The sequence below is a fragment of the Asparagus officinalis genome, chromosome 4 (assembly GCF_001876935.1).
Source record: "Asparagus officinalis chromosome 4, Aspof.V1, whole genome shotgun sequence".
NCBI lineage: Eukaryota > Viridiplantae > Streptophyta > Magnoliopsida > Asparagales > Asparagaceae > Asparagus > Asparagus officinalis.
The window spans coordinates 127,176,410-127,202,625 of NC_033797.1; positions in this window are offsets into that span (position 1 = coordinate 127,176,410).

Sequence of the window (26,216 nt, forward strand, 5' to 3'; positions counted from 1 at the left end):
ATTGGATCAGAGGGAATGGTGACTTGAGGCTGAAGAGCGGATGGTTGAGCTTCAATAACGGCTCCTTCTAACATGAAGAAGCCAAAACCCTCGGGTTGGTCTGAAACCTCAACAATTATAGCTGTATCAGCTCTAGTAGTTGGTCCTACAATCAAAACTCCCTTGTGATTAAGAAAGAGCTAACAAATGAATAACAATGACACCAGGATAAGATTCATACCTATAGATGAACCAACCTCAGTGGTTGGTCCTGCGGCTTCACGACGAGCTTGCTTCGATAACATATCGGCAAGCAATTCATGATCAAATTCGGTGAAACTCGTCACTCGATCAAGGGAATGTTTGTCAAAATCTGATACGGGTGTATCTTCTCTTCGAAACTTAGCGATCCTCATGGGAGCTTGAGGATAAATGATTCTCATGGTAGCTTGAGAATAGGAGTGTAAAATAATACAGTGGAACGAAATGGCAAATTGAAGAATCGTAGCACCCAGTTTTTAGCCTGTGAGTCGACTCAAACATGTACATGAGTTGACTCATCAGGTTGAGTCGACTCATGCCTGTCATGAGTTGACTTACAAAACCCAGCCGTTTGTCACCAGTCTCTGACGAGTCGACTCATCTCAGCCATGAGTCGACTCATTGTTGGTTTTATGTTTTGTCCAGTTTCAGACGAGTCGACTTATCTCAGTCATGAGTTGACTCATCGATGGTTTCCTGGTTTGTTTGGGTTTCTGTTTACACGAATTCTTATGGGGTTTGGGCTTGGTTATTTACCACTTTGCCATCCACGTTGTTACACCTATACAAGGGATTGTTTAGGATTTCTAATCAATCAGATGTAATCAAAGAGAGATTATAATCAAGAGAGATTAGGGTTTAGAGAGAATTGAGAGTTTGTTCTCAATTCTAGTGAGATTGTGAGAGAGGGATTGTAATCTTTTTATATCATAATATAGAGAGGGTATTTTTCTTCGCCATATACTGAATTATTCTTGTATTTCTGTCATCTTCTTCTCAACCCACCTTTGATAATTCCACAATCAAAGGTGCTCGCTCAGCGACTCGTACCAAGTTGGTATCAAAGCAATCAAATCCTATAAAGAGGGAATCCTGTGTATGGTACTGACTCGATCGCAATACAAGAAGCTAGGCGAGATCCTTATTTTATTGGAAGGAGTCCAGAAATTAAGGAAGAAGAAGATAACTAAAGGAGATAATTCAGCAAGGCTAGATGCATTAGAGAAGCAGATGGAGACAATGGGTTCGACCCTCGTGCAACTCGTCAATCTTGTCCAAGACAAAGGAAACAAGGAGGAATCTTCTTCGAAAGGCAAGAAGAAACTTGTGGAGTCTGATGGAGAAGGCGAGGATTCTGATTCAGATGAGGAGACCCATATTGTTAAGTCTGTTTCATACCAAGGGGATAAGGATTCTTACCAGAATTTGAAGATAGACTTCAAAGTAGAGATTCATGTTTATGATGAGAGTGTCAACATCGAGAGGCTTGATGATTGGATCGAACGGATGGAGACCTATTTCACACTCTACGGATATTCATCCAAGGAGAAGCTCGTGTTCACGACTTTGAAGCTTTCGGGGCATGCATTGACATGATGGAAATCCTATTGCAAGTAGGAGAAGAAGGCGGTATCATGGAATAAGTTTAAAGAACTACTTAGAAAGCAATTCTATCCGGTAGGGTTCCTTGAAGAGCATTGGTATAAGTGGTACGACTTGCTCCAAAGAGTCAATCAAACTGTTCAAGAATACACCACGGAGTTCCAGCAGCAGGCGATGGTCGTTAATATTATGACAGAGGAATATTCTATATTTATGAAGTATACGACGGGATTGAGCGATTACATACAGAAGGAGATGAAGTTATTCACGGTAGAATCTATTGTAGGGCAAGCGTGAAAGCTATTGCCATCGAGAGCAAGCAAAAGAAGAGCAACGAAGCAAAGGGAGATGCAAAGAAAGTTGGAGGCGAGTCTAGTGGTTCTCAATCTAAGGAGGAGAGGAAGAAGGGTGATCCAGAGAAAGCAGAGCTGATTTGTGGTCATTGCGAGAAGATAGGGCACATAGCTGATCGGTGCTAGGAGAAGTATCCTCATCTCAAGCCACGAGGGTTGAAGAAGAAAGAGGAGAAAAAGGCATACGTGATAGCACAGGGTCCGAAGGAAGTTCTTGGGATGACAGAGCCTAATAGTAGTCTTAATCTTATGGCAGGAAAACAGGCCACAAAAGAGGACGAACGAGCAGCTCTTTGTGCTAAAGTTGCAAGTGAAGACCAGTTTGGTTGATACCATTGTTGATCCAGGCAGTGAAATTTTTTTAATATCCGAGGCCTTGGTTCAGAAGCTGGGTCTGAAGACAATCAAGTATCCGAAACCCTATCTATTAGAGTGGATTCAGAAGGAGACGGGACTGAGTATAGTTGATCAATGCACTTTCAGATTTGTGCTCCATGAGTCGTATATTAACGAGGTCACGTGTGACATCATTCCATTGGATGTTTGATAGGTTATACTGGGCAATCCATACTTGTCGGATAGATACGCGATCTATGAAAGGCAGACTCAGAAGTACACATTCACCAAGGATGGTGAAAAGTTCATATTTCCTTCGGCATCTCTTCCGAGGGAGGCAAATTTGGCGACAGTGACGCAAACGAAGAGGCTAGTGAACGTAAGTAAGAAGTTCATCTCGCTGTGCATTAGACTTCATGACGAACCATCGAAAAGGAGTTGCATGTTGAAGCGGAAGACGACTACGATGAGGCGAGGAACGAAGAAGTCGTTTCCAGTTGTACATCGATATCAGGTTCCTAGCAAAGCCAGGTAGTGCAGAAAGGATGGAGGAGCTCACGAGTTTCCTCAGCTGAAGTTCTAACTTGAATGAGACTTCAAGTTCCTAAAGGGGGGACCCATGATATGAGTGTATCTTCTCTTCTGAACTTAGCGATCCTCTTGGGAGGTTGAGGATAGATGATTTTCATGGTAGCTTAAGAATAAGGGTGTAAAACAACATAGTGAAATGTAGGTTGAAGTGTGGAACGAAACGGCGAATCGAAGAATCGAAGCACCCAGTTTTTAACCCGTGAGTCAACTCAAACATGTATATGAGTCGACTCATCAGGTTGATTCGACTCATGCCTGTCATGAGTCGACTCATGAAACTCAGCCATTTGTCACCAGTCTCTGACGAGTCGACTCATCTCAGTCATGAGTCGACTCATTGCTGGTTTTGTGTTTTGTCCAATTTCGGACAAGTCGACTCATCTCAGTCGTGAGTCGACTCATCGATGGTTTCCTGGTTTGTTTGGGTTTCTATTTACATGAATTCATGTGGGGTTTGGGCTTGGTTATTTACCACTTTGCCATCCATGTTGTTACACCTATATAAGGGATTGTTTAGGGTTTCTAATCAATCATATGTAATCAAAGAGAGATTCTAATCAAGAGAGATTAGGGTTTAGAGAGAATTGATAGTTTGTTCTCGATTCTAGTGAGATTGTGAGAGAGGGGTTGTAATCTTTTCATATCATAATCTAGAGAGGGTATTTTCCTTCGCCATATACTAAATTATTCTTGTATTTCTGTCATCCTCTTCTCAACCCACCTTTGATAATTCCGTGATTAAAGGTGCTCGCCCGGCAACTTGTATCAAAATCCCTGATATTAATGTCATGAAGGGCCTCCTCCATGATGGGCTCTTCCATTGTGACGTCTACAGAAAACCTGAGTATTAAGTACAAAGAAGGAAAGTGGAATTCACGACAAGTGAGAATAAAATTTACCTTCATCAGCTGCAATAGGTTCCGCGGCCCCGACGCTCGTGTTCACTCCCTTTAATTTTTCTAAAAGAGAATGAAGCACAAAAGCGATTAATAGGGGAACAGATTCTGAATCGCTCAACTCTCTTAATTGCCACCTGAATAAGGTATTATTTGTTTTAGATATACCTAGACTTGAAGTTCTTACAACAGTGTTAGTGGGTGAGTCGAATCGAACCTCGGCATCCCCTCTAACTTCAAGGTCACGAGCATCTTCACCCATGGCCTCACGCATCTGTTGTGTGAAGCCTAACCTCTCGGATGGGTAAAACCAGGAGAAGGAGGATCATATGTAAGCTCACCCTCTTCAAGACTCCCTGCGAATCGACAATGATATATATATATCAAATCGCTAGCCCAAAGTATGAAAAATGACAAAAGTGAAACAAGGATAGGTGTTACCTTCTCCTGGAATATTGCAGGCTAGCTCTTCTTTCGATGTAGGTAGAGGAGTGCATGGTCGGTGCACAACCTTCTTCATCCTCTTCAACAGACAAGCTTCTTCCAAAATGATAGCTTTTATTGTCAAAATTTCATGCGTAATTTGACCATAGTAGTCGCCTCAAAGGAGCGGGTTCGTTTTTGATGCACCACCCCGATTTTGGCAGCCTCTTCTCGCTCTTCTTCTGTATCCCCACCTGGGAGAACAATCATTATCTTGTTGGGGTATGTGAATTATACCTTTTGTTTTGGCCCATTCGGAGCCATTGGAGACTTGGGCAGATCGGATTGGTGAGTCTGACGGGAAATCGGCAAACTCACAACCCCTCTGGAAAAGAAATACGGTGGAAGATCCACCGTGACCTCCTCCTCATCATCACCAGCCCCTATGACTTCACCTTCGGTTGTGCCTTCTTCTGAAGCCTCCTTTTCTTCACTTGGGAGGATCTCCTCTTCCTCCTCGAACACCTGCTTACCTTTGCTGGAAGGCCGGCAGGCTCTTTCCCCTATCTCCTTGAGAGCGTGACCTCATGAACGATCCTGGCTACAACCCGAGCTTCTTTTTCAGCCTCCAGTTCTAAAATTTACTTCAGCTTGGTGGGTGCATTGGTGGTGATCAACCACTTACAACAAAGATATGTAAGTTGAAACGAGCACTCTGTAGCTGGAAGATTAAACTTAGCGCCCGTGCAACCCTCCAAGCTCCAAAACCATGCGCGGGCACCATCTACGAGTTTGCCTTGAGTGCTTAGTTGCCAATTTGGGTTCTCGACTTATAGTTGGTCATAACCGAACCGACGATCGAACCGACAAGGAAGATAGAGCTCTATATGACAATGGTTCTTCACTCGAAAGACAAGGTAGCCGGGCCTAATGTTCATCAACCACCTGAAGTAGCCCACGCCGAGAGTAGTTTGACCCATCCCTGGCCCTTCTTCATCGATCAACAATTCGTCATATTAGCCAGAGAATTACGTGAAGCACTTTAAGAACTCCCAGTACTTGTGGATTTGGAGCTGTCGCTTCACCTCTAGGAACTGTCGTGCTTCACATTTTCAATCTTCTATCAGCTGTAAGAGGGGAACAGAGGGATCTGCAACACTCGACACCGACATCAAGTCAGGGCGATGAAGGTTGAGCCACGCCACCAGATAAGTGTAAGGTAGATCAACTTTGGCGGTGGAGATCTCGGTCGTCGGTTTGCTTCCCTCCTGCGTGAAGCCAGCAATTAAGTGCCGAAGCCCACAATGTATATCGACGATTATCACCGGAAGCAAAGAAAGGTTCTTCCCGTAGGTGAGCTGAACAATCGGGAAGATGACTTCTATCCGCAGCACGTCGGAGAACTAATGCGGCACGACACACTTCTTTAGCCAAATAGCAAGATAGCCTGCCAGAAGAGTCATAGGCTGAACTCGCTTCTGTGCATGCCAGAGGAATGTCAGGAACTTAGTGCCCAACAGAAATTCACCCTCAGCGGTATGAGTTGTATAAGATTGAGTACCGATCTTTTCAATTAGTTTGTTAATTTTTAATGGAGTCAGAGGCACCAACTCACAAACCGCCTCGCTAGAACGGTCTTCCAGGTGCTTGAACAAATAATCTGCAAATTGCTTCAAGCTAAGCTGTGGGAACTTCTTCTTGGACTTAATATCAACACCCACTAAAGCCGTCTGGTAGTAACATGTGAGCTCCCATAACATATTGTATCTGGAGGGGAAGGCCATCTTCATCTGGCTTAATTGCCCACTGGTGGGAAAATACTCCTGGTATGGAACGCCGCCCATCGGCAGCCCCGAGATCTTCTGCATCTCGTGTAGAGCAAGTCCTAATTCTCCATTCTAGGTCACAATGGAGTTAGTGTCCATATTGTAGAGCTCCAATAGTGTGAGGAAGTGGTGCACGCTGATCAGCAACCCGTACATGCTGGCATGAATGGGCGTGTACAATCCACTGTTACTAAGCTTCATGCCCCACTGTCCGAGGATGTAGCTCGTCATCCTCGTCTACCACTTGTCCGCTGACGGGTCCACCCATCCATAACACCTTTAGCCGTTAACGGGCAGCTCTCTTCCTAGCCTCGCAAGGAGATTCTTTACTATGTTGGCAACTATTAGCAGGTCATTCTGCGACACTTCATTTTGTCCCAGAACACTGGGATGAAGTCCGCAAATATAATTTCTATTGCTGGAGCTTAGGGTCTTTTTGTGAGTGATGTACCCATAATGAACTCGCTCCTGGTCCTCTGTCAGACCCCATGATAATTTTTGCATCACAGCCTGCTTCCTCAGATGAGTTAGTGGATCTTAACGAGGGATCGGGGGAAGATATCTCAGACCCCCATCATCTTCATTCAACTACTTCTCGGCCTTAAGAGTTAGAATTTTTGAGTCCTCGACAGAGTTGCCAAATAAGCAACCGGGCTTCCTCAAAGGCTGAGTAGAACTTGGATCTTTGGTGATCAAGGCGTCTGTGATCAGCCGTTGTAGGGTACGATGATCTCCTTCTCGCACTAGCTAAGGAATCTCCTCAGGCTCACTCAGATCAAACTGAGGAGCTGCAGGGATGAGGGGTGCATCCTTAGCGGAAGCATAAGCCTCACCACTATGACCACTCACTGCACGGGATGAGAACACCGTCAAGGGGAATTCAGCTACGACGAATAAGAGCATATTTATTAAACACAGTTAAAAGAATATTTCCAAGGCAAAACAAGTGGTCAAACTCATCTCACGAATCCGCGAGGTAGAGTCACTACCTTGTGATTTACAAGATGATTTCAACTATTTCGCACAGAGGGACAATATACGTTGTCGTGTAAATAACGTGAAAATATACCCTGCCCTACGGATAACGAGATAGTGTAAAATCGCCTCTTTTTGCCTTGAGACGTGTTTTGACCAAGCAAAACACATCTTTTAAGCGTCGACCCCCCACAAAGGAGGATACCAGCTCTTTCTGAATGCCTCATGAAGGAGGATAAATGAGGATACATATTCAAAATGTCATTTTCTGAATTTGATGAAAGCGGTAAAAGTTTACCTCCAAAAGATGAAGCTGCGACAACCTCTCTCTCAACCGACTGAGTGGCTGATCGACTCCGCGAGATGTGTGACCTCTTCGGAGACATCGTCAATCTACAAAGAAAAGTTGGGATTTCTTTTAACTTACCAAACACAAGAGGATAAACCAACTCAAAGAAAATCACAATCAAGCACCTAAGTCCAGTCCTCACCAAAATCAAGAAGCGATCGAGCAGAAAAGCTCGAAAAATCTTCAAATTCAAACAGGATCGACGTCGGCTCCTATCAAATTCAAGAAGAAAAGGAAAGTATGAGTGGCTTGCACGAAGAAAAAGACCCAAAAACAAACGAGGGTTTTGGTTATCCCCTAAAACCGAGGACTAAGGATCAATTTTGTTCAAGACTCAACCAAAATCAAGGTTATGGGTGCGGTTTTACCTAGAGTTCGACGAAGAATGAAGCTCAGTAAAGAAGAAAGTCCAGGAAAATCTTCAAACCTAAAGAAGATGCCCAAAACCCTATCAAGAAATTAGGGAGTTCATGACTAAAACGAAATTAAATTGAGAGGAGAATCAAAATATGGGTCATGGGTTCGGTGTTTAGCTAGAATTTGATGAGAGACAAAACTCGGTGAAGAGGAAGGATCAAATTCGAGAAAAAAGGACCGAAACCCTAGTTCCCTCAAGGCGCAAATCCACAAAATTAAAGATGAGGAGAAGGATATAATTGGGGGAAACTATTTTATAGAGTTCAAAGGTGATTTTTGGAACTCAAGAAGTGGGAGGAATTAGAAAAAATTGAAAGAGGAGTCGGATGTTAAGGACCCCCGATCCGCCTCACCCAACCTCCTCAACGAGATGGTCGAAGGTGTCTTACACACGTACGAGATTCCCGGGTCTGTCTCGCATAGAGGGTAGGTCCCATAGGTATTTTCACGCGTGTTTTCGCCTATTTTTGACGTATTTAAGGTACATATCCACACTCCGATGAGTATATGAGTATAAACTGCTTCTCCTTGAGCCTATGATGGGGTATATAAGGTTAAACTGATCCACAAACTCTGAGGAGTATATGAGTATAAACTATTTCTCCCCACTCCAACACCTTAAGAGCTTAAACTACGTAGACTCTAGTTACGTACAAGCATAAACTGTGTTTATGCTGCAGTGAAAGTCAACACTGGTCAACAATTCGACAATTTTGCCAAAACCAGGCTTGGAATAGTTCTATTACCCCTAGGAGTTTAGTCACAAATCATATGTGAACTCCCGATGAAGATGATCAGTTTAACATTGACTCAACGACACGAGCTAGTTCAGATATTAACGCATCAGTTTCAGTTCCAAATTTTGATGATGGTCAAGCGATAAATGCGGCACCATAAGTATTTCAGAATACTCGACAAAATACTAAGTAGACTGAAAGCCAAAGAAGTCAAAGAACTAAAGCTATTCATGGGTTCGGTTCACACAATCTCCTTGATAAAATACTAAAGAGATTGAAAGCAGGACCTATCTTATCCAAAGTATTCCAGACTCTTCGATAAAATACTGAGGAGGCTAAAAACTTTGGAAGGGGTATCTATAGGCGTCAAAAATTTCCTATAGATCCCAAATACAGCCCAAGATGAAGAACGTCGTCATCTAAGTCAGGAAGGATCATTCTATGCCAAAAGGAAGCAAAGACATGCGTGAAATGATCAAGTGCGTGAAACGACAAAATGACAAAGTGAGACAGCCAAAGTTGACTCAAATTATAAGACACCATAATGTGTCTCGTAGGCCGAGACAATAATATGTGTCTCGCACTTCGAGACACCTCCTTGTGTCTCGCAGGTTAAGACACACAGGGTGTCTTGCATAGTGAATCTCCCAAAATGCATTTTTTGATAATTTCTCAGGATTCGTGCGGTCTACTTGCTTCCTAACTGCCTTGGGAACATCCTTAAATTTAGGGAAGTCGTTACTAGCTGAAGATACACCCAACTCATGAATTCTTATCCTTAAATGCAGCATTTGAAGCCTATAAATATCCCCATGGCATCCTTATGCAAGAAAGGGTTGAGCGGGCTGAGGAGAGACTGACGAATTGAGAGTAGAGACCCATGAATTTTAGAGAGAAATGTGAGATCTTGGCAAACTTCATGCATAAAGAGGAAGATTTCGAGAGATCTGCACGCCTTCGCACCTTTCCTTGAGATCAAACATCGCTTTGATCTTGAGAAGAGTCTTTATTTCACATCGCTGAGATATTTACTTCTGTTCTTGTTTCCCAGTTGAACTAAGAACACCGAACCTTCTTCACGATTAACTCAGATCTATGAATCGGTGGTCCACGAGCTAACACGTCCTCGGCATAGGTAATGATCCTACGCAAGCGGCGACTGAAAAACAATCTCTGTGTGTGTTTCTAGGAGATCCTCTGTTTGTTTCTTTTGTAAGGAGAAGTCTTATAAAAAGGCGCACTCTTGTGATTCTGTTGTATTGATAAACAATTGTAATGGATTCTGTAAAGAAATTGATTTCCGACGCAAACAACTATACCCAAGCAATAGATCTTCAATAAGCTCGTCTTGGTTGCTGACGTAACGATAATGAATCTCGACTTGAATTGTAATGACTTCATTCCATTTTTCACCAACCTCCATTGAATGTCATCGTTAAGCTCAATTCTAACCAACCTCTAACTAGGATCTTTGTGTAGGATTCTTAACAAGTAAATATAAACACTCGACCAATGATGTTAGGATTTGTTTGTTAATCATCAAATCTAGATTAGATTATAGGCTCATATATAAGACCTAACATAACACTGATGTATTCGCCTGGGGCCTAGAAGACATGCCCCGGATCCCTCCCGAAGTGATGAATGTTAGCGTAGAAAATTGATTTCATAGTGGAATCCATTACAATCGTTTATCGACTTTTACTGATTCAAAAAAAAGATGAGTCTTTTTATAAGACTTATTTACACAAAAGAATTAGATCAACAATTCCCTAGAAATACACGCAGAGGACGTTTATCACCCGCTGCTTGCGTGAGGTTTTTGCCTATGTCGGGGTTTATTCGTGGACCATCACAGATCCAATTGATTTTGTTATCTCGCAAAGAAAACAAGAAATTGAAGCGAATGACTCAATAAGGTGAGGCAAACACTATTCTTAAGATCAAATCAAAGTTTGATCTCAAGGGAAGCAGATAACGGGTGCTGAAGGGTTACAGATCTGTTAAACTCTTCCTCTTTATATTGAAGAACTCAGAGATCTCTCTTCTTTCTCTTTGAAATTCATGCTCCTCTGCTATTCAAAATAACACGGCTTCGCCGACAGCTCCAAATTCCCGATCTCCCGTGTATAGGGGCCCTAAGGCTGTATTTATAGGCTTCAGAAGCTCTATTTTTGGATAAGAACGGATAATTTGATCTCATTTTCAAGTATAATCACCTTACCAGTTCAAAGATAGCCTCAAATTAGTTGGAGAGGTTCTGAGATAAAATCTTATTGAAAAATGGGTGAAAATAGATTTACTGGGCGAGAGACACCGCTAGTGTCTCTCCTATTTGGGCGAGACGGGCCATAGGCCGAGACACCAATGGTGTCTCGCCCATTGGGTGAGACACCGCTAGTGTCTCTCCTATTTGGGCGAGACGCCGTTGGCGTATTTCTGTTGTTTTGCCTCTAACTCTCCCGTCCAATCTCAGAATGAAGTGATCCAAAATACATTAAAAAGCTGGAGAAGAGATCTACAACCTTCTATGGAAAAGATATACATAGAGTGAACAAGACATAAGTGGTGCTTCGCTCTTTGTGGGTGAAACATAACTCCCGGTTGAGTCGTTTCTTTGTTATTTTGCCATCCCGTTGACTCGTATGCTTTGCCAACTCGCTTTATGCACTTGTTAGCTTCATTATAGTATAAAATAATCCTCCTTTACTTGGATAATGATGTTCATCATCTTTTATCCGTCTCGAGCTACATGCGGGAGCCTATAGGTAATTTTAATACCTACAGATACCTCCTCCAAAGTGTTTCAGTCTCGTTCTTTTATAGAAGAGCTTAAAATACTTCGGATATGATAGGCTCAACCTTCAATCTCTTTAGTATTTTGTTGAAGAGATCTGTGTAGAAGGACCTATAACTGGCTTCAGTTCTTGATTTCTTCAACTCTCAGTCTATTGAGTATTTTGTCGAATAGCTAAAATTCTTCCGGTGCTGCGTTTATCTTCTGACTATTGTCAAAGTCTTGAACCAAAACTAATGTATTGGTTTTTGATTGTAGCTCATGTCATTGAATCGATGTTGAACTGATTATCTTTGTCGGTGATGCATATCTGAACTGCGATTGAAGTCCCGGAAATATCCTTTGACCTAGAATTGATCCGAGCCTTATTTTGGCAAAAATTGTCGATTCGTTAACTAACGTGGACTCATGGCTATGCATTGATTTCCATTGACTCATTACAACACGTTGATTGGTGTTGACTCATGGCTATGCGTTGACTAATGTTGACTCATTATAACGTATTGACCGGCGTTGACCTTTATTGCAACGCGTTGACCGGCTTGCCATGATGTCGAATACATGAGCTTTTGTCATTTTCACTACAAAAGACTAACCAACATCACGTGTTAGGCATAGACTTATCTTTATTTAGGGATTGAGATAACATCCCCAGACATGAATCCTGGTGTCCTTTTCATAGAGAAAGATTAACTAGCAACGTGTGTTAGACGTTGACTTATCTCTACTTAGGATTCAAGATAAAATTCCCTATCCGTGTAAGGCACAGATTTTAGCGTTATTAATAACGGCCTATCACGATGTCGAATACGTGGGCTTTTGTCCTTTTCATGGTAAAAGACTAACCGATAATGCATGTTAGGCGTAGACTTATCTCTAATAAGGAATCGAGATAAAATCCTCCATGCCTGTAAAGTATGGATCTTGATACTGGAGAGGAAGAACTTTATATTCTATCTCTTATTGTTAAAGAAACTCAAAGTGGAATCTCCACTTCGAGAATCTGAAGGGTGAAACAAAGAGTGTGATCTACGCTTCGAAAATTACAAAGATTTAGATAATCCTAACTGTTTAAATGTTTGATTATCCAATCTAAAGGGGGTTTCTTGTTTATCGAGATAAAATTCCAACTCTGGCCCTGACTGTTTAAAGGTTTGGCCAAGTGAGTTTGAGATGACCCTAATTGTTTAAATGTTTGATTGCTCGATATGGTTGGAGGGCTTTCGTTTATCGAAAGGGAAGTCCATTTTCTAAAAGTAGACCTTTCATTCATGGAAGGAATCAAGAGGAGATTTTGATTTTGGTTCTAACTGTTTAAAGGTTTGACCAAGCAGGAATCGAAAGGGAAGTCCATTTTCTAAAAGTAGACCTTTCATTCATGGAAGGAATCAAGAGGAGATTTTGGTTGTGGTCCTAACTGTTTAAAGGTTTGACCAAGTAGGAATGGAGGAATGACCCTAACTGTTTAAAGGTCTGATCATTCAAATTTGGAAGTAAACCTCTCGTTCATGGATGGAATCGAGAGGGGATTTTAGTTGTGCTCCTAACTGTTTAAAAGTTTGACCAAATGGGAATGGAGGAATGACCTTAACTGTTTAAAGGTATGATCGTTCGAATTTATAAGTGGACCTCTCATTCATGGAAAGAATCGAGAGGGGATTTTGGTTGTGGTGCTAATTATTTAAAGGTTTGACCAAGTGGGAATGGAGGAACGATCCTAACTGTTCAAAGGTCTGATTGTTCGAATTTGGAAGTGGACCTCTCGTTCATGAAAGGAATCGAGAGGGGATTTTGGTTGTGGCCCTAACTATTTAAAGGTTTGACCAAGGATAGTGGGAATGGTGGTACAAATAACAGTGGTGGGAGTGTTGACTTGTACCAATCACATAGTGGGGGTTTCTAGTGTCAAGTTGTAAGGACTTTACCAAGAGGGGGTTTGAAATTTCTAGTACTATGTCCGAACTCTAACAATGGAAGTGTTGAGTGTATAGACACAACAGGAGTTTGAGTGGATCAAACCAGAAAGAATTTTAGTGGACCTACCATTAATTTATTCGATCGATGGGGGATTTTATAGTGGAGGACTGTGAATCATCAAGCACTCCACAATTACCCATTGGGGGTTTCACAAGGGAAGATTGACTTGATAAAGTTACTAAATCTTGTCTCAACGAAAAATGCTTGGAAAATCACATTAGGAGTTGGTGAAATTGATCCCAGTGATTGTTCCAATGGGGGTTGAAGCAGATGGGATGCGCTTCACCCTTAGGAACATTTAGAGTTAAAGTGGGAGTTTCTTGTTTACCACTTTTTGTAGTGATCAAGAATAGATTACTCAGGTGACCCACTTTCATCTGGAGCAATCAAGTTGATTTCGGGTTATCCGCATGATATTCTTCAAGGAACTTCCTATTAGAAATAGGGGTTATCCCGAATATACTAGGGACAATACTTTTTTTAGGAACTTCCCATTTATGGGTAATGCTGCTGTTCTTGATACAGAATCAGGTCTTGGTTCCTGACTTTGTATTCCTCTAGAACTTCATATCAACCCCCAGCTTTTTTGGCAAAACTGAGTCCAACTGGGGGCGCATTATTTTCAGCCATGTCATTAGGTTATCCTCAAGAATATTATGTGGAATATTCTCTAAGAACTTTCCATTAGAAATAAGGGAAGCAGTTTAACCTCGTATACCCGTTGGAGGTATCTGCGTTTTTCTTAAGAATATTATGTGTAATATTCTCCTGGAACTTCCCAAATGGTTTAGCCTTGTATACTAGTTGAAGGTTTGGAAAATAGTTTATACTCGTATACCCTTTGGAGTGCACGGAGAAGCAGTTTATACTTGTATACTCTTTGAAGTTCATAGAGAAGCAGTTTATACTCATATATTCTTCGGAGTTATTGCCGTTCTCATTTGGTTTGTTTCGTTGTTATGACGCCGGAGTCAATAAAGGCTTGGATTTTATTTTCAAGACTGAAGCAAGCCTTGGTGGGATGAAGGACCCTCCTGTGGTATGCACAGTATTTTGGATCCGTAATCCTCTTAGCTTCCTCCTGATCTTTAATAGGTGGTAGCTCGATTTTATTATTGTTCAGGAGGTACTTGAAGATGGTTGGAGCCTCATCATCCCTAAAGGATTATTGCTACGTCTGATGTGGCTATTATGATGATTTCTGCCACGATTGTCACTGTAATGTTTAATTAACATCAACAGAATTCATAAGCGTCGTAGGTTGGCTTCTCTCAGCCTTCTTTCTTTTGATAAAATGCTCGGCTTGCTCACCGTGCATTTTAAATTCTTTCTAGGTTTTGGATGACACGAACCCCAGGGCTTTTAGGATGTCAATGGAAAGATTGTTATGGTAGGTTTGGAGGATGAATTCCTCCATGACCAGATCTCGGCGGTTTATTGCCTTATTCCAAAAGTGTTGGACGAAGCTATCGATCGACTCTTTATCTTTCTGCTTCTCATCGAAGATTGTTCCGATTAACACCTTAGTGTCATCATCGAAGAAGTTGGTGAAAAACAAGCCTTCTATGTCATTCCAGCTATTAATACTTCCAGGTTTGAGATGACGATACCAGTCGAAGGTAGCTCCCTGAAGGGTACCAACGAATGACTAGACCATCAAAGGTTTGTTGCTGGAGATCATGCCCAGGTAGGACTTGAAATAAACCAGATGCTGAGTAGGTCTTATGTCGAACGACGTGAAGTTAATTAGATTGAACTTTGCCGGATACGGAATTAACTCCCACTCTCTGGGATACAGACATAGAAACCCAGTCTTCTTCATCTCTCGAGCAGACATCAAGGTGTTGATCTTACTCCTGAGGTTTTTCATCTTCTGGTCCTCTACGCATGTATTTCACTTTGGGTGAATTTGGGGAGGAACAACAGGACCACCCTCAACGTTGTTATTATTGATGGGACCACCCCCAGTGTTTTTGCTGTCGGGAGGGGTATCAGCGTTGAGATTTTTCTCCACTTTCGGATAGCTGTTTGTCTGAATAGCAATGTTACGATGGCTAGATTCACCAATCTGAACTGACAAAATCTGAATCTGTTGTTCATGTAATTCCCTTATTCACTACATAGTTAATTCCATTTCAACTTTGAACTCTTCCTTCTGCTTGGCCAAAGCGTCTTCGAGGATTTTGGACTATTTGCTTGGTGTTGACCATGAACACTTCACGAGCTTGTCCCATGCTAGACATCGTATCGTTGGAGGCGATTGCAGAGCAAGTATCTGAATGTTTGTCATCTGAAGATAGTCCTTCGTGCATCCTTAGGTAATCCCTATATCTGATGGCTTCTAGCTACAACCAAGACATTCGTTGGGCTATGCCTGAATTGACTTTTCTTCCTAGAGAAAAGTCAGGATTAGAGCTGTTTGAGGGAATCACTGACTTTTATTTGTCAACCATGTTGATAGTGACTTTAGGGAATTCGTCCTCTTGATCGTTTGATCTTCTTTTACGAAAGTTTCTTGATTTAGATTTAGACGCTTCAGTGGAGATCCTTTCAAATACCGAGACCCTCCATAGAGAAGTTCTGCGGTAGCTACATGCTGATAATACAACCTTGATTAAGTTTTCACATGGACAATGAGAGTTCGATTCTGGGATACTTCTCTTTTGAGATTTCTTCGTACCTTTAGCCTGATAATACAACTCATCGGCATTATGGCCGGAGCAACCTACCGAGTGTTGGCACAACTTCCTAGGTGTAACGTCACCATCATCTGATAAACATGTTTCCTTCTGGGGATATACCACCTTATTGGTGTTCTCAAGAGTCACATGTTTAGATCCACCCCCTTGCGAGTGTGGAATCTCAACAGGCTCGTGGACCTGGACACGCAGCCCCAAGCGGGCGGTTACGGGTGTTTTCCCTATATGGGATGGCTTCAACATGTTAGGAGGACATATATGACCCCCAGCCTGAAAAGTCACTCGAGGTTTGTTTACTGGACCCAAGCGTTCTTTAACTGGAGCTTTGCCCCGATCCTCGTGCAAAGGACCAAGGTGACCCGTCATCTTCATTTTGAATTTGGACAGGCCCATGCTGCCATGAGGCTTCATTGGAGGTACAAGATCAGATGGAGTGGGATCAGAGGCTGTTGGAGGCTGAGAAACCATGTGCTAAACACCCTTAGTGTTTCACATCGGGTAGTGGTGTTTTGGCTATTTCCGGTGCTATTTCCGGTGCTGTTTTTAGCGTTGTTTTGGCATTTAACACCCAGACTTGTTTAGATTTTGGTGATTCTTTGGTCGTCTCTTCCTTCTACAACTCTTGTGCCTTCTGCATGAGAATCTGTGCATGCACAAAAAGTTTACGATGCTTCTGGATGAGCTCCTCAAGGGTCGAATAGGCTTATTTGACACGGACCCATTTGTTGGTTGAGGAGTCCATTGCTTGCTACGGTGGTGGCTTAGTTGTTTGGAGCATCCTGAATTCTAAGTCTGCTTGATAGCGGATTCCATCCACGTGCTCAAGAGCTTTGGCGAACTGACAGGCAAGACGTTGGTACCGCCTCTGACGAGCCCTCTTCGTCAGAATTGGTTTGCCTTTAGTGGGCAACTCCTTGATTGATGAGGAGTTGTTCTCAGCATCAGATCTGGCTTGCTTAGAAGCTGGACAGGTGATATGGTGAGAATAAATGCTCTGTGTCTTTAGATCCAAAGACCAACAAACCTTCTTCAATGAAGAGGTCTTCCTGCGCTTGCAAGGAGAGGAGGATCTGGAGGAGGAGGATGAGATGTACTCCTCGAACTTCTGCCGGTCGAACTCGTACTTGTAGGCATATAAAATTGCTTATAGGTCCCTTAGCACAGTTCGGCATAAACCGACGAACCAACGAGGCGACGAGATCGACGAATCGCACGCAAGCGATGGAATGCATCCATACGCGTTCGGAATCAAACCAAGTGTCAAAGAATCAACGAGTCATCCAACCGAGAACAGACTCAGACGAATCACGATCGAATCAAGATCAGTTTCGGACTCGAACTCAGAAGCGGATTTACTGCCAAATCAGGAATCCGACTCACTGCCAAATTAGGAATCCGACTCACTGCCAAATCAGATCAACAAATCAGAGTCTCAATCAATCGAATCACGGACAAAACCGGAAAACAGACACAACTCAAAAACTCGGAAAACCCACACCTAAGGGGGCTCGGCTTAAGCCGAGCCACCCATAGGTAGCTCGGCCAAAAAGCCGAAAGCCCCGGCCACACGCCATCGGTGCTCGGGTGCGGAGGCCAATCCCATCAGGTGGCTCGGCAAGGCCGGAGCCCACCCATGGGTTTTGGCTCGGTCGGCAAGGCCGAGCCACCCATAGGGTGGCTGGCCAAGCCGAGGCGCAGCCCATGGGTTGGCTCGGGTCCAAAGCGCGGCCACCCATTGGGTGGCTCGGCCAAGTGCGCGAGTCCACCATGGGTGGGATGCGCACCACATACATGTGCTGCCACCCAGAGGTGGCCGACGTTTCTCTGTTTGCGGGCACTGTCTTGAGAGCCTATAAATAGGCCAAGGGGTTGTTCATTTCAAAGGTCGAACTTTCAAGGGCCGAAACTCTGCCGAATTGAAGATCAAGCTTAGAGTTTTGAAGACTTGAAGACTTGGACATTCAGATCTGAATCTCGGCGAGCATCAACGTCACAAAAGGCAGGTGTTCGAGAGAGAGGAAGAACAGATCTGAGATCTACACGTGATCATACTCCGGATCTAAGCTTGGTCTTAGATCCCGAGATTTGGACGATTGTTTCCTTGGTGAATCAATCCTCCCCGGCTATTATTCCCTTCGTGGAATAATACCCGTATAATCGTGTAGATCCGACCGGATCTAGATCGCGCGGTGGTCCACGGATTAACCCCGGCGCAGGCAAAGAACCCACCAAAGCGAGCGACCGCAAAACAGGAGCTCGCGATTTGTTCACAAAAGGAAAGTTGTAATTTTTACTTTTTTTCTTTGATTTAGTTGTAACCGGATCTATAAAAGACCGGACCTTTGTAATCCAAGATGATAATTATTTCAATGAAGAAAACAGTTTTCCCCGCGAACAATCTGGCGACCACAGTGGGAGCCGACGATCTCGCCAACGAGATCGATGCGTCGCAGCCGCGGATTGCAATCCCGGTCGTGGAGGAGGTCGAGTACGAGTTCGACCAAGCCAAGTTCGAGGAGTACGTGTCCTCGTCCGGATCTACCTCCCCCGCAAGTCCAAGAAGTTCTCCTCCGGGAGAAAAGCTCGTTGGTTTGAAGCTGCTCGGGAAGCCCACGAAGCTCTCAACCCAACTGACGCCGAAGTTGCGTCAAATGAAGTTCCACCGACCTCCAATCAGGTCAACCCAACTCCCGCCAACGCCTCCACTGTTCAGGGCGTTGTGACTCTCTCAAAGAGAGCCCGCCAGAGGCGTCGTCAACGCCTTGCGCGGCAACTCGCTAAGGCGATGGAGTCTATGGACGGATTCCGCTACAACGCGGAGTTGAAGAACAGAAGAGGCAAACAGCCTCAACCACCAATGAACGGCGACTCTTCCAAGCCGCCAAAGAACGAATGGGTCCGCGTCAAACGGAACCGTTCGACGCTCGAGGAGCGTATTCGCAAGCGCCGCGCGATGTCAGCGCAGGCACGGGCTCAAGCTTAGGAAGCCCGTAGAAGACTGCAAAAGGAGGAGGCGAAGAAGCCACCACCAACCCGCCAAGTCTGGAAGCCTAAGTCTGAAGTGGCGACCCAGGCCAAAAAGCAGCCATTGCAGCCTTCAAAGCAAGGCCAACATCCGGCGAATCAATCAAAGTCGCCGTTAATTCCAATAGCTTCTCCGGGAGATCATGCAGAATCATCCCGAAGGAAGAAGCCAATTTTGGAACGCCTCGGTCCAATTCCGGACGAGAGAGGCAAAGCTCCAGTTCACGAGCGTTTGGGCCCGATGACGAAGCCCAGAACGACTCAAAATGCTGGGGGTCGCCATCACCTCCAACATAACAAAGAGCTCAGGGCAGCTGCGCGCACCAATTTGCGCATTGAAGTCCAAGATCACGCCGAAAATTCACGCCCAGAGGCGGGTAACTTTTGAGAGCCCAAAGAAGGCAACTCACCCTCAGATGGAAACATTATCATCTGATAGTGATAGTGTTATACCTGAGAAGTCGTGCCCGCACACGATAGGTTACTCTGACTGTCAAAATGACGAGTTGTACTATCGTGCTGGGGGTACGAATAGAACCAAGAAGAGGAGTCCCCAAGAACGGGAAATTCAATGTCCCTGTTCCAAACTCATTCGGGCGGTATTGTCTGAATGCAATTGCATTAAGGCGGTCCCCGAAAGAGTTTCAGTTTTTGAAAGACTCAGTGCGGAGACGCCAAAACAAAGGCCTAGGCGTTTCCAACGAAGAAGAACGGTGGTTGAAGACGGAGAATTTCCGAGGGTCACCACTAACATGACCAGCAAGGGAACATCGGCACGGGATGATTTCGAGTCGATTCTGAGAGCCTCCCGGCCTAGAACTCGTCTGCAGTCCGGAACCATCGAGCAAGCAACCTATGGCAGGGTTCGGACAAGACGCCCTTCAGAAGATGAAGAATCTGATGCCGGATCCGCAATCGCATCAGATAATACAGTATCCAGCGAGGGACAACCCCGTGAGGCACTTATGATAGGTGCAGAGCAAATTGCCAAGATGATTGAAGACGCTTTGGCTAAACAGCAGGAAACTTTCAGGTTCGAGATGCAGATGACCATGCAGAACATGAGAGAAATGCATGACCAACAAATCCAAGCATTGGCGAACCAACAAGGCGAGCAGAATCATCGTAACCCGATTAATGTGGAAGATGAGGATACAAATGCTCGTAACACCAATGATCCTCCCGTCAACGCAGGGGGTGGTAATGAGAATGCTGGCGAAAACACCGGCGAAAACCTGAAGATCAAGAACCTCGAGAGCAAAATCAACACACTAATTTCCGCTCAAGAGACGAAGAAAACAGGCATTCCTTGCCCATACCCAAGAGAATGGGAATCGATCCCATATCCGGCGAAGTTTAATCTAATTAACTTCACGCCGTTTAATGGGATGGGTTCACCTACCCAGCATTTGATTTACTTCAAATCGCATTTGGGGGTGATCTCTGGTAATGAGCCTCTGATGGTGCGGTCATTCGTCGGCACTCTTCGCGGAGCCGCCTTCGATTGGTATCGCCGCCTCAAGCCAGGCAGCGTAAACAGCTGGGATGACATGGAGACCAAGTTCCTGGCCAACTTCTTCGACGACGACACCGAGATATCTATCGGATCGTTGCTCGATGAGAAGCAGAAGGACGGAGAGTTAGTCGATACCTTCGTCAAAAGATTCCGGAACAAGGCGATGAATTGCCGGGACCCGATCACAGAGGAATTCATCCTCCAAACTTGCCACAACAACCTTGCGTTGGACGTGTTGGAAGCAATGGGAACAGCACCGTCTGACACTTGGAAGGATCTGAAGGTGCGCGGTGAACAAGCCGAACGTTTCCTCCGAAGGAAGAAGGCCGAGAGGAACCAACCGACGGTTAATCCGCTGGACTCAAATTTCGCCTCTCGTGGTAAGGGCAAAACACCTGCAGCTACTGGTGGTGCTAATCAAGCGTCACAACAGCAATCCCGAAGGCAGCAAAAGACTTCGGGTCCGAGACTCCAAAGAGAGTATTCCTTCAAGGACGAAGACGTTCCAGCCATCTTCGAATCCCTCCTTGAAGGTAACAAGATCAAGCTACCACCTATCACAAATCAGGAGGAAGCTGACAACACTACGGACCCAAAGTACTGTGCATACCACAGGAGGGTCGTTCATCCCACCAAGGAAAGAATGTTGGAGCAAACGCGGTTTCAATCAGCTTCGGATCGGTGCCCACAACATGGTTCAAACCGGAGCGCATCACCAAAGTGGGGATGAAGACAGTGAACGATGACCCACATGGACAGCGTCAAAAGGGACTTGTGCCACACACAGCCCCAAACGGCGAAATCCTATGGGTTCATCCTGATCTAATTGAAGATGAGCAATGGGCGACTTCCTCGAGAAGAAAAGGCAAAGGCAAGTCTTGCAATGCCACAACCACGGTTTTCGTGGAGGATGGTGACGAAGCTCCTACCTTCCCGCTCTCCGAAGAAGAACAAGAAGTCTTCACCACCAGAAGCGGAAATGAGTACCACTATAATTATCCGCCACCTATCGAGCAGGGGGTGAATAAACGGGGACCAGCCAAACGAATGAAGAAGCACCTGCATCCCGGAGCTCATGAAACATCTGAAGCTCACGCTCTAAGCGATCAAGGTCATCAACCATAGCCGTCGCCAGATCCGGATATCCTATGTCCCTTATCAAATTTATCTTGGAATCAAGGTAGGGTTTAAACTGGCGAAGAGAAAGTCTGTCGTGGAGGAGTTTGCCAATTATAGCATTCAGGGAGGAGAAATAAGAGCGGACTTCTACGCTGATGATGATCTTCTCAGGGTCATTCCCCGATAACAACTCCTTAACGAGGACATGAAGCTGAGAAGGAAGCCCTACACAAAGAAGAGAAACTCGTCAAAAGCCTCAATAAGGAAATGAATGGCAGTGCTCAGTTAATTAAACTATACCTTCTCCCCCTCGAGTCACTGGGGGTGGTGGAGATGTAACGACTGTAGCTGCATCGACTGGTGGAGTTGGTCGTACAGCCGACTCAACAGGGTCAGCCTCAGCAAAAGCCCCTGTTAGGCACAAAACAGAAACATCATATTTGCATTAGTCAAAGAATTGGCTAGTCCTATATTTAGTTTGAGAAGAGGCACGCACCTTCAAAATAACCGTTCCCGGGAGTCTGAGGGAGTACAGACTCAGGAAACATATCCTGAGGCGGCTGGCCATCGATCTGAGGAGAATCATACATGAAGTTGAACATAGAAGTGTCCACAGGCAGGCCCTCCCCATCGAAGTCATCAATCGAAAAATCTGACATAAAAAGATATAAGTATGAGGGAAGAGGAAGGAAACTTTTGCCAATAAAGACAAGTTACCTCTTGAAGATGTACCTGGGTTCATCGAACTGGGTCCTTCATTGACTGGCTCCCCAACATGGGCGGTCTCTGCAGGCTGTTCTACCTGGTGCGGTGAGTCAGGCTCGCCAGGAGATGCACAATCATCGGGACTCATCTCGCCTTCCTCACGATATCCTGCATAGGATGGGAAAGCATGAGCCTGAAATTCTAAACGATCAAGGGAATGATCTATAGAATAGATATTCCCTCCGCCAAGATGCTCCCGAACCTGCATGCGACTTGGGGGCTAATCTTTTCCGCCTATCAGCACGGACAGCAATCGAAGGTCTTGCCCGGGTAAAAGGACGGAATTCGTCTTCACTGTTGGTCGCTGTCCCTGAAATATCAAATAGTGGTCAGGACTAGCAATTCGAAAATGCAGAGAAAAGGAAAAATAGGTGACTAACCTTGCTCCAAATCTGCCTCGTAATTTTCGGGATCTCCGCCTGAAGCCTCTCCAGCAGAACTAAAGGCCCTGTGACCTTCTGCATCAAGTCGGCGGGTCTTGCCCTGAGCCCTCTGTGACCGAGCACCGTCCCGGATCGCACGAGAATCAATCTGAGAGGCTTCTTCGGCCACCAACTCTTCGATGGGTTTCACAGGGACAGTCTTATTAGCTGCTAGCAACCACTTGCAGCTCAAGAAAGTGAGGTTCAACTGCCGCTCAGTACCCGGGAGACTGAACCTAGCACCAGTGCAGCCAGTCACGGTCCACAACCATGCACGAAGACCGTCCACCAGACCTCCATGAGCCCGAAGCTGCTGGCGCGGGTTCCCAACATAAAGCTGGTCATAACCGAACTGGCGGGCGAATCGGCAAGGTAGATACGGCTCTATAAAACACTGATTCCCCACCCGGAAAGTCAGGTAACCCGGCCTAATGTTCACTAGCCAATTAAAGCAGCCCATATCCAAATAAGTCCTATACTCCCTCGGCTTCTCCTCATCAATCAAACACTCGCCGTACCGGCTGGAGAACTGTGGAAAGCAAGTGGAGAATGCCCAGCACTTGTGGACTTGTAGCTGACGCCTGATATCGGGGAATCCTCGGCCCTCCCACTCACCATTCTCAAGCAGCTGTAGAAAGGGGACAGACTGGTCTATGGCATTCGGACCGACATCACATCGGAACGATGAAGAACGAACCAAGCCATCAAATAAATATACGGGAGCTCTACCTTAATGGTAGGAATCTGAGTCGGTTTATCATCATCTCTCCGTGTAAAAGCACCAGAAATCTGCCGAAGCCCTCGATGAATGTTAGCAACCATCACCGGAAGAAGCGAAAGTTCCTTCTTGTAGGCAAGCTGAACTGCAGGATAGAGCACTTCCAGTGGCAGAGCGTCACCAGACTGATACGGGACCACACATTTCTTCAACCAGATGGCGAGATAACCGGCAAGGAGAGTCATCGGACGAATCGGTGCGGTCGCATGATATAAGAACGATCTGAATTTAGTCCCTGCAGGAAAGCCACTCTCAGGACTGCTAATGGTATAGGATTGGGCGTTAGTCTTCTTCAGCAGCTCATTAACCTCTGAAGGAGTCAGCGGTGCCAGTTCACAAATAGATTGGCCAGAATGGCTCTCCAGATTCCTGAACAAGTATGATGCGAACTGCTTCAGGCTCACATTTGCTTTGGTCCTCTTCGCTAGGGGCTTAGACTGCGCCAAAGCAATGTGATAATGACAAGTGAGGTCCCATAAGGTCTCGTAGCGGTCGGGCATGCGATCCTTCAGCTGACTCAACTCATGGTTGGAGGGAAAGTACTCCTGGTATAACATCTGTCCCATGGGCAAACCAGAAATCTTGTGCATCTCATGTAGAGCCAAGCCCAACTCTCCGTGCCTGGTCAGAAAAGTGTTGGAATCTGGATTGTAAAGCTCGCATAGGGCAAAGAAATGCTTCGCGCTTGTAGGCAAGCCATGCATGGTGGCCCGAATGGCTGCATAAAGGCCGCAAGCATGTAACTCCTCGCTCCATCGGCTCAAGACATACTTCGTCATACGAGCCCACCAAAACCTGTCCAAAGAATGGACCCAACCATAGAATCTGTGGCGCGGTGCAGGCATCTCCCGTCCTAAGATAGCGAGGCGATTCCTCAAAGTAGAAGCAGTGGCGAGGAACTCGTTACGAGGCGGAGTATCTAGCCCCAGTACTCCAGGATGTAGTCCAACAATGTGATCTCGACTCGAACCAGGAACTGCCTGATGAGTAATATAGCCGCAGTGAACGCTCTCATGTTCCTTTGTCAAACTCCACGACATCTCCCGCTTCACAGCTTGGCGCCTGAGCTCAGTCAAAGAACGGTGTCGAGGAATCTTCGGCAAATACATATAACGACTGCCAGTCTGGTAAAGCCACTGCTCAGCCTCAATAAATACTGCATCGGGATCCCTGGTAGAGTCTCCAAACAAGAAGTCAGTCTTCCTAAGAGACTGAACGGAACTGGCATCCTGCACGAGAGGCGCATCTGTGATCAGCTGGCGAAGAGCTTGATGGCCACCTTCCCTCACCACTTGGACAACTTCCAACGACGTGCCCGGAGCAAACTGGGAGGTGAACGGAATGGGCGAAAAGTCATCAGATGTGGAATAATACTCATCACGACGTCCATTCACCGCATGCGATGAAAAAGCTCCGGAAGGATATTCCACTGAAAACAAGCAGTTAAGTGTTTGTTAATTTCAGATATAAAAGGAAATTGAATTCATCTTACAAATTGGTAAGATAGAGTCATTGCCTTATAAAGGGCGAGACGATTTGGCCACATTGCGCATTTATAAGATAGGGTATATCGACAATATATCCCTGCCTTATAAAGCACAATGCAGCGTCAAAACGCCCCCTTTATTATGAGATGTGGTTTTGACCAAGCAAAACCCATCTTTAAAGCGTCGATCCTCACCAAGGAGAATCAAGGCTTTTCCCGATCGCCTCACCAAGGAGAGCAAAATAGGGTAAAAGGACTAAATTGCAAAATTCTCAGAAGAAGAGGGTTAATTTGCAAAATTTCCATAAAGCGTCGATCCTCACCAAGGAGAACCAAGGCCTTTCCCGGTTGCCTCACCAAGGAGAACAACGGGGGGTAAAATGGACTAATTTGCAAATATCCAGAAAAAAGAGGACTAATTTGTAAATTTTCGAAAAAGGTCAAAAAATTGCTCACCAGCATATGAGGGAGGCGCGCCATCAACCGATGCAGCAGGAAAACGACCTCTCGATACTCGCGACATAATGGCCTACAGAAAAAGAATTCAAGAGGTCAGATCTAGAAATAAAAATCACTTTTTTATCCCCTAAAAAGGCGAGCTTGAGGCATCAAATCACTCCCTCAACCCTTATATGCGATCCCGCTATTCCATACACTAGATCAAACATGAAATAGATCAAGATTATGGAGATATACCTGAGGGGAAGCTCGAGGATCCGACAAAAATTAGATCTTGGAAGTGCTCGAACCACGCGCTCGAGGGGCTCGAAGGAAAGTCTAAATATGGAAGTTTCGAGGGATTTCTCAGTCAAGGATCAAAAGGAAGGATGAATCTAAGACGAAGATCGAGTTTTGAGGGAGAACGGAGGCTCGAGGGAAGAGAAATTCAAAAAGGAGGCAAAAAGGGGGGGGCCGGCCCTAGGGTAAAGAAAAAAGAAAAGAAAAAGACCCCCTTTATATAAGGTGGACCGGGTTGAACCAAACCGAACCGAACCGGACCGGACCCAGTTCGAACCAAAATCCAAATTGAAGCCGAACCGAGCATCGAAACGACTTCAAATCGAGCGACGGTTCAGTCCATCATTCACTCACCCCTCTCCCATTTGT